The sequence below is a fragment of the Balaenoptera borealis genome (genome assembly GCF_965194805.1).
Source record: "Balaenoptera borealis genome assembly, contig: HAP1_SCAFFOLD_80, whole genome shotgun sequence".
Lineage (NCBI taxonomy): Eukaryota > Metazoa > Chordata > Mammalia > Artiodactyla > Balaenopteridae > Balaenoptera > Balaenoptera borealis.
Window position 1 is genome coordinate 23,563 of NW_028123983.1, and position 11,781 is coordinate 35,343.

Here is an 11,781-nt window from a genome sequence, read left to right on the forward strand (position 1 = left end):
TCTTTTTAAGCTGTTCCTTAAAACACTACTGCTTAGGAAATCAATTGGAGGCAGAAGCAGTCAAGGGTAGCCTAGGGTTAGGGTTAAGCTTAGGGTTAGGTTTAGGGTATGGCTTAGGGTACGGGTTCGGGGAGGGGTGCGGGTACGGCGTAGGGTATGGGTTAGGGTTAGGGTTAGGGTTAGTGTTAGGGTTAGGGCTCGGTTTAGGGTACGGGTTAGGATTAGGGTACGTGTTAGGGTTAGGGTAGGCGTTAGGGTTAGGGTACGCATTAGGGTTAGGGTAGTTATTAAACCTATCCCACTCTCTAGATACCCCTTAGCACGTAAGGGAATATTATTTGGGGGTGCAGCCATGGAGAAGAGTTTAGACACTAGGATAAGATAAGGAACACACCCATTATAAAGAAATCACATTAGGATTCTCTTTTTAAGCTGTTCCTTAAAACACTAGTGCTTAGGAAATCTATTGGAGGCAGAAGCAGTAAAGGGTAGCCTAGGGTTAGGGTTAGGCTTAGGGTTAGGCTTAGGGTACAGCTTAGGGTACGGGTTCGGGGAGGGGTGCGGGTACGGCGTAAGGTATGGGTTAGGGTTAGGGTTAGGGTTAGTGTTAGGGTTAGGGCTCGGTTTAGGGTACGGGTTAGGATTAGGGTACGTTTTAGGGTTAGGGTAGGGGTTAGGGTTAGGGTACGCGTTAGGGTTAGGGTAGTTATTAAACCTATCCTACTCTCTAGATACCCCTTAGCACGTAAGGCAATATTATTTGGGGGTGCAGCCATGGAGAAGAGTTTAGACACTAGGATAAGATAAGGAACACACCCATTATAAAGAAATCACATTAGGATTCTCTTTTTAAGCTGTTCCTTAAAACAGTAGTGCTTAGGAAATCTATTGGAGGCAGAAGCAGTCAAGGGTAGCCTAGGGTTAGGGTTAGGCTTAGGGTTAGGCTTAGGGTACGGCTTGGGGTATGGGTTTGGGGAGGGGTTCGGGTACGGCGTAGGGTATGGGTTAGGGTTAGGGTTAGGGTTAGTGTTAGGGTTAGGCCTCGGTTTAGGGTACGGGTTAGGATTAGGGTACGTGTTAGGGTTAGGGTAGGGGTTAGGGTTAGGTTACGCGTTAGGGCTAGGGTAGTTAGTAAACCTATCCCACTCTCTAGCTCCCCCTTAGCACGTAAAGGAATATTATTTGGGGGTCCAGCCATGGAGAAGAGTTTAGACACTAGGATAAGATAAGGAACACACCCATTATAAAGAAATCACATTAGGATTCTCTTTTTAAGCTGTTCCTTAAAACACTACTGCTTAGGAAATCAATTGGAGGCAGAAGCAGTCAAGGGTAGCCTAGGGTTAGGGTTAGGCTTAGGGTTAGGCTTAGGGTACGGCTTAGGGTACGGGTTCGGGGAGGGGTGCGGGTACGGCGTAGGGTATGGGTTAGGGTTAGGGTTAGGGTTAGTGTTAGGGTTAGGGCTCGGTTTAGGGTACGGGTTAGGATTAGGGTACGTGTTAGGGTTAGGGTAGGCGTTAGGGTTAGGGTACGCGTTAGGGTTAGGGTAGTTATTAAACCTATCCCACTCTCTAGATACCCCTTAGCACGTAAGGGAATATTATTTGGGGGTGCAGCCATGGAGAAGAGTTTAGACACTAGGATAAGATAAGGAACACACCCATTATAAAGAAATCACATTAGGATTCTCTTTTTAAGCTGTTCCTTAAAACACTAGTGCTTAGGAAATCTATTGGAGGCAGAAGCAGTCAAGGGTAGCCTAGGGTTAGGGTTAGGCTTAGGGTCAGGCTTAGGGTACGGCTTAGGGTACAGGTTCGGGGAGGGGTGCGGGTACGGCGTAGGGTATGGGTTAGGGTTAGGGATAGGGTTAGTGTTAGGGTTAGGGCTCGGTTTAGGGTACGGGTTAGGATTAGGGTACGTGTTAGTGTTAGGGTAGGGGTTAGGGTTAGGGTACGCGTTAGGGTTAGGGTAGTTATTAAACCTATCCCACTCTCTAGATACCCCTTAGCACGTAAAGGAATATTATTTGAGGGTCCAGCCATGGAGAAGAGTTTAGACACTAGGATAAGATAAGGAACACACCCATTATAAAGAAATCACATTAGGATTCTCTTTTTAAGCTGTTCCTTAAAACACTAGTGCTAAGGAAATCTATTGGAGGCAGAAGCAGTCAAGGGTAGCCTAGGGTTAGGGTTAGGCTTAGGGTTAGGGTTAGGGTACGGCTTAGGGTACGGGTTCGGGGAGGGGTTCGGGTACGGCGTAGGGTATGGGTTAGGGTTAGGGTTAGGGTTAGTGTTAGGGTTAGGGCTCGGTTTAGGGTACGGTTAGGATTAGGGTACGTGTTAGGTTTAGGGTAGGGGTTAGGGTTAGGGTACGCGTTAGGGTTAGGGTAGTTAGTAAACCTATCCCAATCTCTAGATACCCCTTAGCACGTAAAGGAATATTATTTGGGGGTCCAGCCATGGAGAAGAGTTTACACACTAGGATAAGATAAGGAACACACCCATTATAAAGAAATCACATTAGGATTCTCTTTTTAAGCTGTTGCTTAAAACACTAGTGCTTAGGAAATCTATTGGAGGCAGAAGCAGTCAAGGGTAGCCTAGGGTTAGTGTTAGGCTTAGGGTCAGGCTTAGGGTATGGCTTAGGGTACGGGTTTGGGGAGGGGTTCGGGTACGGCGTAGGGTATGGGTTAGGGTTAGGGTTAGTGTTAGTGTTAGGGTTAGGGCTCGGTTTAGGGTACGGGTTAGGATTAGGGTACGTGTTAGTGTTAGGGTAGGGGTTAGGGTTAGAGTACGCATTAGGGTTAGGGTAGTTATTAAACCTATCCCACTCTCTACATACCCCTTAGCACGTAAGGCAATATTATTTGGGGGTGCAGCCATGGAGAAGAGTTTAGACACTAGGATAAGATAAGGAACACACCCATTATAAAGAAATCACATTAGGATTCTCTTTTTAAGCTGTTCCTTAAAACACTAGTGCTTAGGAAATCTATTGGAGGAAGAAGCAGTCAAGGGTAGCCTAGGGTTAGGGTTAGGCTTAGGGTTAGCCTTAGGGTACGGCTTAGGGTACGGGTTCGGGGAGGGGTTCGGGTACGGTGTAGGGTATGGGTTAGGGTTAGGGTTAGGGTTAGTGTTAGGGTTAGGGCTCGGTTTAGGGTACGGGTTAGGATTAGGGTACGTGTTAGGGTTAGGGTAGGGGTTAGGGTTAGGGTACGCGTTAGGGTTAGTGTAGTTATTAAACCTATCCCACTCTCTAGATACCCCTTAGCACGTAAAGGAATATTATTTGGGGGTCCAGCCATGGAGAAGAGTTTAGACACTAGGATAAGATAAGGAACACACCCATTATAAAGAAATCACTTTAGAATTCTCTTTTTAAGCTGTTCCTTAAAACACTAGTGCTTAGGAAATCTATTGGAGGCAGAAGCAGTCAAGGGTAGCCTAGGGTTAGGGTTAGCCTTAGGGTTAGGTTTAGGGTACGGCTTGGGGAATGGGTTCAGGGAGGGGTTCGGGTACGGCGTAGGGTATGGGTTAGGGTTAGGGTTAGGGTTAGTGTTAGGGTTAGCGCTCGGTTTAGGTTACGGGTTAGGATTAGGGTACGTGTTAGGGTTAGGGTAGGTGTTAGGGTTAGGTTACGCGTTAGGGCTAGGGTAGTTAGTAAACCTATCCCACTCTCTAGCTCCCCCTTAGCACGTAAAGGAATATTATTTGAGGGTCCAGCCATGGAGAAGAGTTTAGACACTAGGATAAGATAAGGAACACACCCATTATAAAGAAATCACATTAGGATTCTCTTTTTAAGCTGTTTCTTAAAAAAGTACTGCTTAGGAAATCAATTGGAGGCAGAAGCAGTTAAGGGTAGCCTAGGGTTAGGGTTAGGCTTAGGGTTAGGTTTAGGGTATGGCTTAGGGTACGGGTTCGGGGAGGGGTGCGGGTACAGCGTAGGGTATGGGTTAGGGTTAGGGTTAGTGTTAGTGTTAGGGTTAGGGCTCGGTTTAGGGTTCAGGTTAGGATTAGGGTACGTGTTAGGGTTAGGGTAGGGGTTAGGGTTAGGGTACGCGTTAGGGTTAGGGTAGTTATTAAACCTATCCCACTCTCTAGATACCCCTTAGCACGTAAGGGAATATTATTTGGGGGTGCAGCCATGGAGAAGAGTTTAGACACTAGGATAAGATAAGGAACACACCCATTATAAAGAAATCACATTAGGATTCTCTTTTTAAGCTGTTCCTTAAAACACTAGTGCTTAGGAAATCTATTGGAGGCAGAAGCAGTCAAGGGTAGCCTAGGGTTAGGGTTAGGCTTAGGGTCAGGCTTAGGGTACGGCTTAGGGTACGGGTTCGGGGAGGGGTGCGGGTACGGCGTAGGGTATGGGTTAGGGTTAGGGATAGGGTTAGTGTTAGGGTTAGGGCTCGGTTTAGGGTACGGGTTAGGATTAGGGTACGTGTTAGGGTTAGGGTAGGGGTTAGGGTTAGGGTACGCGTTAGGGTTAGGGTAGTTATTAAACCTATCCCACTCTCTAGATACCCCTTAGCACGTAAAGGAATATTATTTGAGGGTCCAGCCATGGAGAAGAGTTTAGACACTAGGATAAGATAAGGAACACACCCATTATAAAGAAATCACATTAGGATTCTCTTTTTAAGCTGTTCCTTAAAACACTAGTGCTAAGGAAATCTATTGGAGGCAGAAGCAGTCAAGGGTAGCCTAGGGTTAGGGTTAGGCTTAGGGTTAGGGTTAGGGTACGGCTTAGGGTACGGGTTCGGGGAGGGGTTCGGGTACGGCGTAGGGTATGGGTTAGGGTTAGGGTTAGGGTTAGTGTTAGGGTTAGGGCTCGGTTTAGGGTACGGTTAGGATTAGGGTACGTGTTAGGTTTAGGGTAGGGGTTAGGGTTAGGGTACGCGTTAGGGTTAGGGTAGTTAGTAAACCTATCCCACTCTCTAGATACCCCTTAGCACGTAAAGGAATATTATTTGGGGGTCCAGCCATGGAGAAGAGTTTACACACTAGGATAAGATAAGGAACACACCCATTATAAAGAAATCACATTAGGATTCTCTTTTTAAGCTGTTGCTTAAAACACTAGTGCTTAGGAAATCTATTGGAGGCAGAAGCAGTCAAGGGTAGCCTAGGGTTAGTGTTAGGCTTAGGGTTAGGCTTAGGGTATGGTTTAGGGTACGGGTTTGGGGAGGGGTTCGGGTACGGCGTAGGGTATGGGTTAGGGTTAGGGTTAGTGTTAGTGTTAGGGTTAGGGCTCGGTTTAGGGTACGGGTTAGGATTAGGGTACGTGTTAGTGTTAGGGTAGGGGTTAGGGTTAGAGTACGCATTAGGGTTAGGGTAGTTATTAAACCTATCCCACTCTCTACATACCCCTTAGCACGTAAGGCAATATTATTTGGGGGTGCAGCCATGGAGAAGAGTTTAGACACTAGGATAAGATAAGGAACACACCCATTATAAAGAAATCACATTAGGATTCTCTTTTTAAGCTGTTCCTTAAAACACTAGTGCTTAGGAAATCTATTGGAGGCAGAAGCAGTCAAGGGTAGCCTAGGGTTAGGGTTAGGCTTAGGGTTAGCCTTAGGGTACGGCTTAGGGTACGGGTTTGGGGAGGGGTTCGGGTACGGTGTAAGGTATGGGTTAGGGTTAGGGTTAGGGTTAGTGTTAGGGTTAGGGCTCGGTTTAGGGTACGGGTTAGGATTAGGGTACGTGTTAGGGTTAGGGTAGGGGTTAGGGTTAGGGTACGCGTTAGGGTTAGTGTAGTTATTAAACCTATCCCACTCTCTAGATACCCCTTAGCACGTAAAGGAATATTATTTGGGGGTCCAGCCATGGAGAAGAGTTTAGACACTAGGATAAGATAAGGAACACACCCATTATAAAGAAATCACTTTAGAATTCTCTTTTTAAGCTGTTCCTTAAAACACTAGTGCTTAGGAAATCTATTGGAGGCAGAAGCAGTCAAGGGTAGCCTAGGGTTAGGGTTAGGCTTAGGGTTAGGTTTAGGGTACGGCTTGGGGAATGGGTTCAGGGAGGGGTTCGGGTACGGCGTAGGGTATGGGTTAGGGTTAGGGTTAGGGTTAGTGTTAGGGTTAGCGCTCGGTTTAGGTTACGGGTTAGGATTAGGGTATGTGTTAGGGTTAGGGTAGGTGTTAGGGTTAGGTTACGCGTTAGGGCTAGGGTAGTTAGTAAACCTATCCCACTCTCTAGCTCCCCCTTAGCACGTAAAGGAATATTATTTGAGGGTCCAGCCATGGAGAAGAGTTTAGACACTAGGATAAGATAAGGAACACACCCATTATAAAGAAATCACATTAGGATTCTCTTTTTAAGCTGTTTCTTAAAACACTACTGCTTAGGAAATCAATTGGAGGCAGAAGCAGTCAAGGGTAGCCTAGGGTTAGGGTTAGGCTTAGGGTTAGGTTTAGGGTATGGCTTAGGGTACGGGTTCGGGGAGGGGTGCGGGTACGGCGTAGGGTATGGGTTAGGGTTAGGGTTAGGGTTAGTGTTAGGGTTAGGGCTCGGTTTAGGGTACGGGTTAGGATTAGGGTACGTGTTAGGGTTAGGGTAGGGGTTAGGGTTAGGTTACGCGTTAGGGCTAGGGTAGTTAGTAAACCTATCCCACTCTCTAGCTCCCCCTTAGCACGTAAAGGAATATTATTTGGGGGTCCAGCCATGGAGAAGAGTTTAGACACTAGGATAAGACAAGGAACACACCCATTATAAAGAAATCACATTAGGATTCTCTTTTTAAGCTGTTGCTTAAAACACTACTGCTTAGGAAATCAATTGGAGGCAGAAGCAGTCAAGGGTAGCCTAGGGTTAGGGTTAAGCTTAGGGTTAGGTTTAGGGTATGGCTTAGGGTACGGGTTCGGGGAGGGGTGCGGGTACGGCGTAGGGTATGGGTTAGGGTTAGGGTTAGGGTTAGTGTTAGGGTTAGGGCTCGGTTTAGGGTACGGGTTAGGATTAGGGTACGTGTTAGGGTTAGGGTAGGCGTTAGGGTTAGGGTACGCATTAGGGTTAGGGTAGTTATTAAACCTATCCCACTCTCTAGATACCCCTTAGCACGTAAGGGAATATTATTTGGGGGTGCAGCCATGGAGAAGAGTTTAGACACTAGGATAAGATAAGGAACACACCCATTATAAAGAAATCACATTAGGATTCTCTTTTTAAGCTGTTCCTTAAAACACTAGTGCTTAGGAAATCTATTGGAGGCAGAAGCAGTAAAGGGTAGCCTAGGGTTAGGGTTAGGCTTAGGGTTAGGCTTAGGGTACAGCTTAGGGTACGGGTTCGGGGAGGGGTGCGGGTACGGCGTAGGGTATGGGTTAGGGTTAGGGTTAGGGTTAGTGTTAGGGTTAGGGCCCGGTTTAGGGTACGGGTTAGGATTAGGGTACGTTTTAGGGTTAGGGTAGGGGTTAGGGTTAGGGTACGCGTTAGGGTTAGGGTAGTTATTAAACCTATCCTACTCTCTAGATACCCCTTAGCACGTAAAGGAATATTATTTGAGGGTCCAGCCATGGAGAAGAGTTTAGACACTAGGATAAGATAAGGAACACACCCATTATAAAGAAATCACATTAGGATTCTCTTTTTAAGCTGTTGCTTAAAACACTAGTGCTTAGGAAATCTATTGGAGGCAGAAGCAGTCAAGGGTAGCCTAGGGTTAGTGTTAGGCTTAGGGTTAGGCTTAGGGTACGGCTTAGGGTACGGGTTTGGGGAGGGGTTCGGGTACGGCGTAGGGTATGGGTTAGGGTTAGGGTTAGTGTTAGTGTTAGGGTTAGGGCTCGGTTTAGGGTACGGGTTAGGATTAGGGTACGTGTTAGTGTTAGGGTAGGGGTTAGGGTTAGAGTACGCATTAGGGTTAGGGTAGTTATTAAACCTATCCCACTCTCTAGATACCCCTTAGCACGTAAGGCAATATTATTTTGGGGTGCAGCCATGGAGAAGAGTTTAGACACTAGGATAAGATAAGGAACACACCCATTATAAAGAAATCACATTAGGATTCTCTTTTTAAGCTGTTCCTTAAAACAGTAGTGCTTAGGAAATCTATTGGAGGCAGAAGCAGTCAAGGGTAGCCTAGGGTTAGGGTTAGGCTTAGGGTTAGGCTTAGGGTACGGCTTGGGGTATGGGTTTGGGGAGGGGTTCGGGTACGGCGTAGGGTATGGGTTAGGGTTAGGGTTAGGGTTAGTGTTAGGGTTAGGCCTCGGTTTAGGGTACGGGTTAGGATTAGGGTACGTGTTAGGGTTAGGGTAGTGGTTAGGGTTAGGTTACGCGTTAGGGCTAGGGTAGTTAGTAAACCTATCCCACTCTCTAGCTCCCCCTTAGCACGTAAAGGAATATTATTTGGGGGTCCAGCCATGGAGAAGAGTTTAGACACTAGGATAAGATAAGGAACACACCCATTATAAAGAAATCACATTAGGATTCTCTTTTTAAGCTGTTCCTTAAAACACTACTGCTTAGGAAATCAATTGGAGGCAGAAGCAGTCAAGGGTAGCCTAGGGTTAGGGTTAGGCTTAGGGTTAGGCTTAGGGTACGGCTTAGGGTACGGGTTCGGGGAGGGGTGCGGGTACGGCGTAGGGTATGGGTTAGGGTTAGGGTTAGGGTTAGTGTTAGGGTTAGGGCTCGGTTTAGGGTACGGGTTAGGATTAGGGTACGTGTTAGGGTTAGGGTAGGCGTTAGGGTTAGGGTACGCGTTAGGGTTAGGGTAGTTATTAAACCTATCCCACTCTCTAGATACCCCTTAGCACGTAAGGGAATATTATTTGGGGGTGCAGCCATGGAGAAGAGTTTAGACACTAGGATAAGATAAGGAACACACCCATTATAAAGAAATCACATTAGGATTCTCTTTTTAAGCTGTTCCTTAAAACACTAGTGCTTAGGAAATCTATTGGAGGCAGAAGCAGTCAAGGGTAGCCTAGGGTTAGGGTTAGGCTTAGGGTCAGGCTTAGGGTACGGCTTAGGGTACAGGTTCGGGGAGGGGTGCGGGTACGGCGTAGGGTATGGGTTAGGGTTAGGGATAGGGTTAGTGTTAGGGTTAGGGCTCGGTTTAGGGTACGGGTTAGGATTAGGGTACGTGTTAGTGTTAGGGTAGGGGTTAGGGTTAGGGTACGCGTTAGGGTTAGGGTAGTTATTAAACCTATCCCACTCTCTAGATACCCCTTAGCACGTAAAGGAATATTATTTGAGGGTCCAGCCATGGAGAAGAGTTTAGACACTAGGATAAGATAAGGAACACACCCATTATAAAGAAATCACATTAGGATTCTCTTTTTAAGCTGTTCCTTAAAACACTAGTGCTAAGGAAATCTATTGGAGGCAGAAGCAGTCAAGGGTAGCCTAGGGTTAGGGTTAGGCTTAGGGTTAGGGTTAGGGTACGGCTTAGGGTACGGGTTCGGGGAGGGGTTCGGGTACGGCGTAGGGTATGGGTTAGGGTTAGGGTTAGGGTTAGTGTTAGGGTTAGGGCTCGGTTTAGGGTACGGTTAGGATTAGGGTACGTGTTAGGTTTAGGGTAGGGGTTAGGGTTAGGGTACGCGTTAGGGTTAGGGTAGTTAGTAAACCTATCCCAATCTCTAGATACCCCTTAGCACGTAAAGGAATATTATTTGGGGGTCCAGCCATGGAGAAGAGTTTACACACTAGGATAAGATAAGGAACACACCCATTATAAAGAAATCACATTAGGATTCTCTTTTTAAGCTGTTGCTTAAAACACTAGTGCTTAGGAAATCAATTGGAGGCAGAAGCAGTCAAGGGTAGCCTAGGGTTAGTGTTAGGCTTAGGGTCAGGCTTAGGGTATGGCTTAGGGTACGGGTTTGGGGAGGGGTTCGGGTACGGCGTAGGGTATGGGTTAGGGTTAGGGTTAGTGTTAGTGTTAGGGTTAGGGCTCGGTTTAGGGTACGGGTTAGGATTAGGGTACGTGTTAGTGTTAGGGTAGGGGTTAGGGTTAGAGTACGCATTAGGGTTAGGGTAGTTATTAAACCTATCCCACTCTCTACATACCCCTTAGCACGTAAGGCAATATTATTTGGGGGTGCAGCCATGGAGAAGAGTTTAGACACTAGGATAAGATAAGGAACACACCCATTATAAAGAAATCACATTAGGATTCTCTTTTTAAGCTGTTCCTTAAAACACTAGTGCTTAGGAAATCTATTGGAGGAAGAAGCAGTCAAGGGTAGCCTAGGGTTAGGGTTAGGCTTAGGGTTAGCCTTAGGGTACGGCTTAGGGTACGGGTTCGGGGAGGGGTTCGGGTACGGTGTAGGGTATGGGTTAGGGTTAGGGTTAGGGTTAGTGTTAGGGTTAGGGCTCGGTTTAGGGTACGGGTTAGGATTAGGGTACGTGTTAGGGTTAGGGTAGGGGTTAGGGTTAGGGTACGCGTTAGAGTTAGTGTAGTTATTAAACCTATCCCACTCTCTAGATACCCCTTAGCACGTAAAGGAATATTATTTGGGGGTCCAGCCATGGAGAAGAGTTTAGACACTAGGATAAGATAAGGAACACACCCATTATAAAGAAATCACTTTAGAATTCTCTTTTTAAGCTGTTCCTTAAAACACTAGTGCTTAGGAAATCTATTGGAGGCAGAAGCAGTCAAGGGTAGCCTAGGGTTAGGGTTAGCCTTAGGGTTAGGTTTAGGGTACGGCTTGGGGAATGGGTTCAGGGAGGGGTTCGGGTACGGCGTAGGGTATGGGTTAGGGTTAGGGTTAGGGTTAGTGTTAGGGTTAGCGCTCGGTTTAGGTTACGGGTTAGGATTAGGGTACGTGTTAGGGTTAGGGTAGGTGTTAGGGTTAGGTTACGCGTTAGGGCTAGGGTAGTTAGTAAACCTATCCCACTCTCTAGCTCCCCCTTAGCACGTAAAGGAATATTATTTGAGGGTCCAGCCATGGAGAAGAGTTTAGACACTAGGATAAGATAAGGAACACACCCATTATAAAGAAATCACATTAGGATTCTCTTTTTAAGCTGTTTCTTAAAACACTACTGCTTAGGAAATCAATTGGAGGCAGAAGCAGTCAAGGGTAGCCTAGGGTTAGGGTTAGGCTTAGGGTTAGGTTTAGGGTATGGCTTAGGGTACGGGTTCGGGGAGGGGTGCGGGTACGGCGTAGGGTATGGGTTAGGGTTAGGGTTAGGGTTAGTGTTAGGGTTAGGGCTCGGTTTAGGGTACGGGTTAGGATTAGGGTACGTGTTAGGGTTAGGGTAGGCGTTAGGGTTAGGGTACGCGTTAGGGTTAGGGTAGTTATTAAACCTATCCCACTCTCTAGATACCCCTTAGCACGTAAGGGAATATTATTTGGGGGTGCAGCCATGGAGAAGAGTTTAGACACTAGGATAAGATAAGGAACACACCCATTATAAAGAAATCACATTAGGATTCTCTTTTTAAGCTGTTCCTTAAAACACTAGTGCTTAGGAAATCTATTGGAGGCAGAAGCAGTCAAGGGTAGCCTAGGGTTAGGGTTAGGCTTAGGGTCAGGCTTAGGGTACAGCTTAGGGTACGGGTTCGGGGAGGGGTGCGGGTACGGCGTAGGGTATGGGTTAGGGTTAGGGTTAGGGTTAGTGTTAGGGTTAGGGCTCGGTTTAGGGTACGGTTAGGATTAGGGTACGTGTTAGGTTTAGGGTAGGGGTTAGGGTTAGGGTACGCGTTAGGGTTAGGGTACTTAGTAAACCTATCCCACTCTCTAGATACCCCTTAGCACGTAAAGGAATATTATTTGGGGGTCCAGCCATGGAGAAGAATTTAGACACTAGGATAAGATAAGGAACA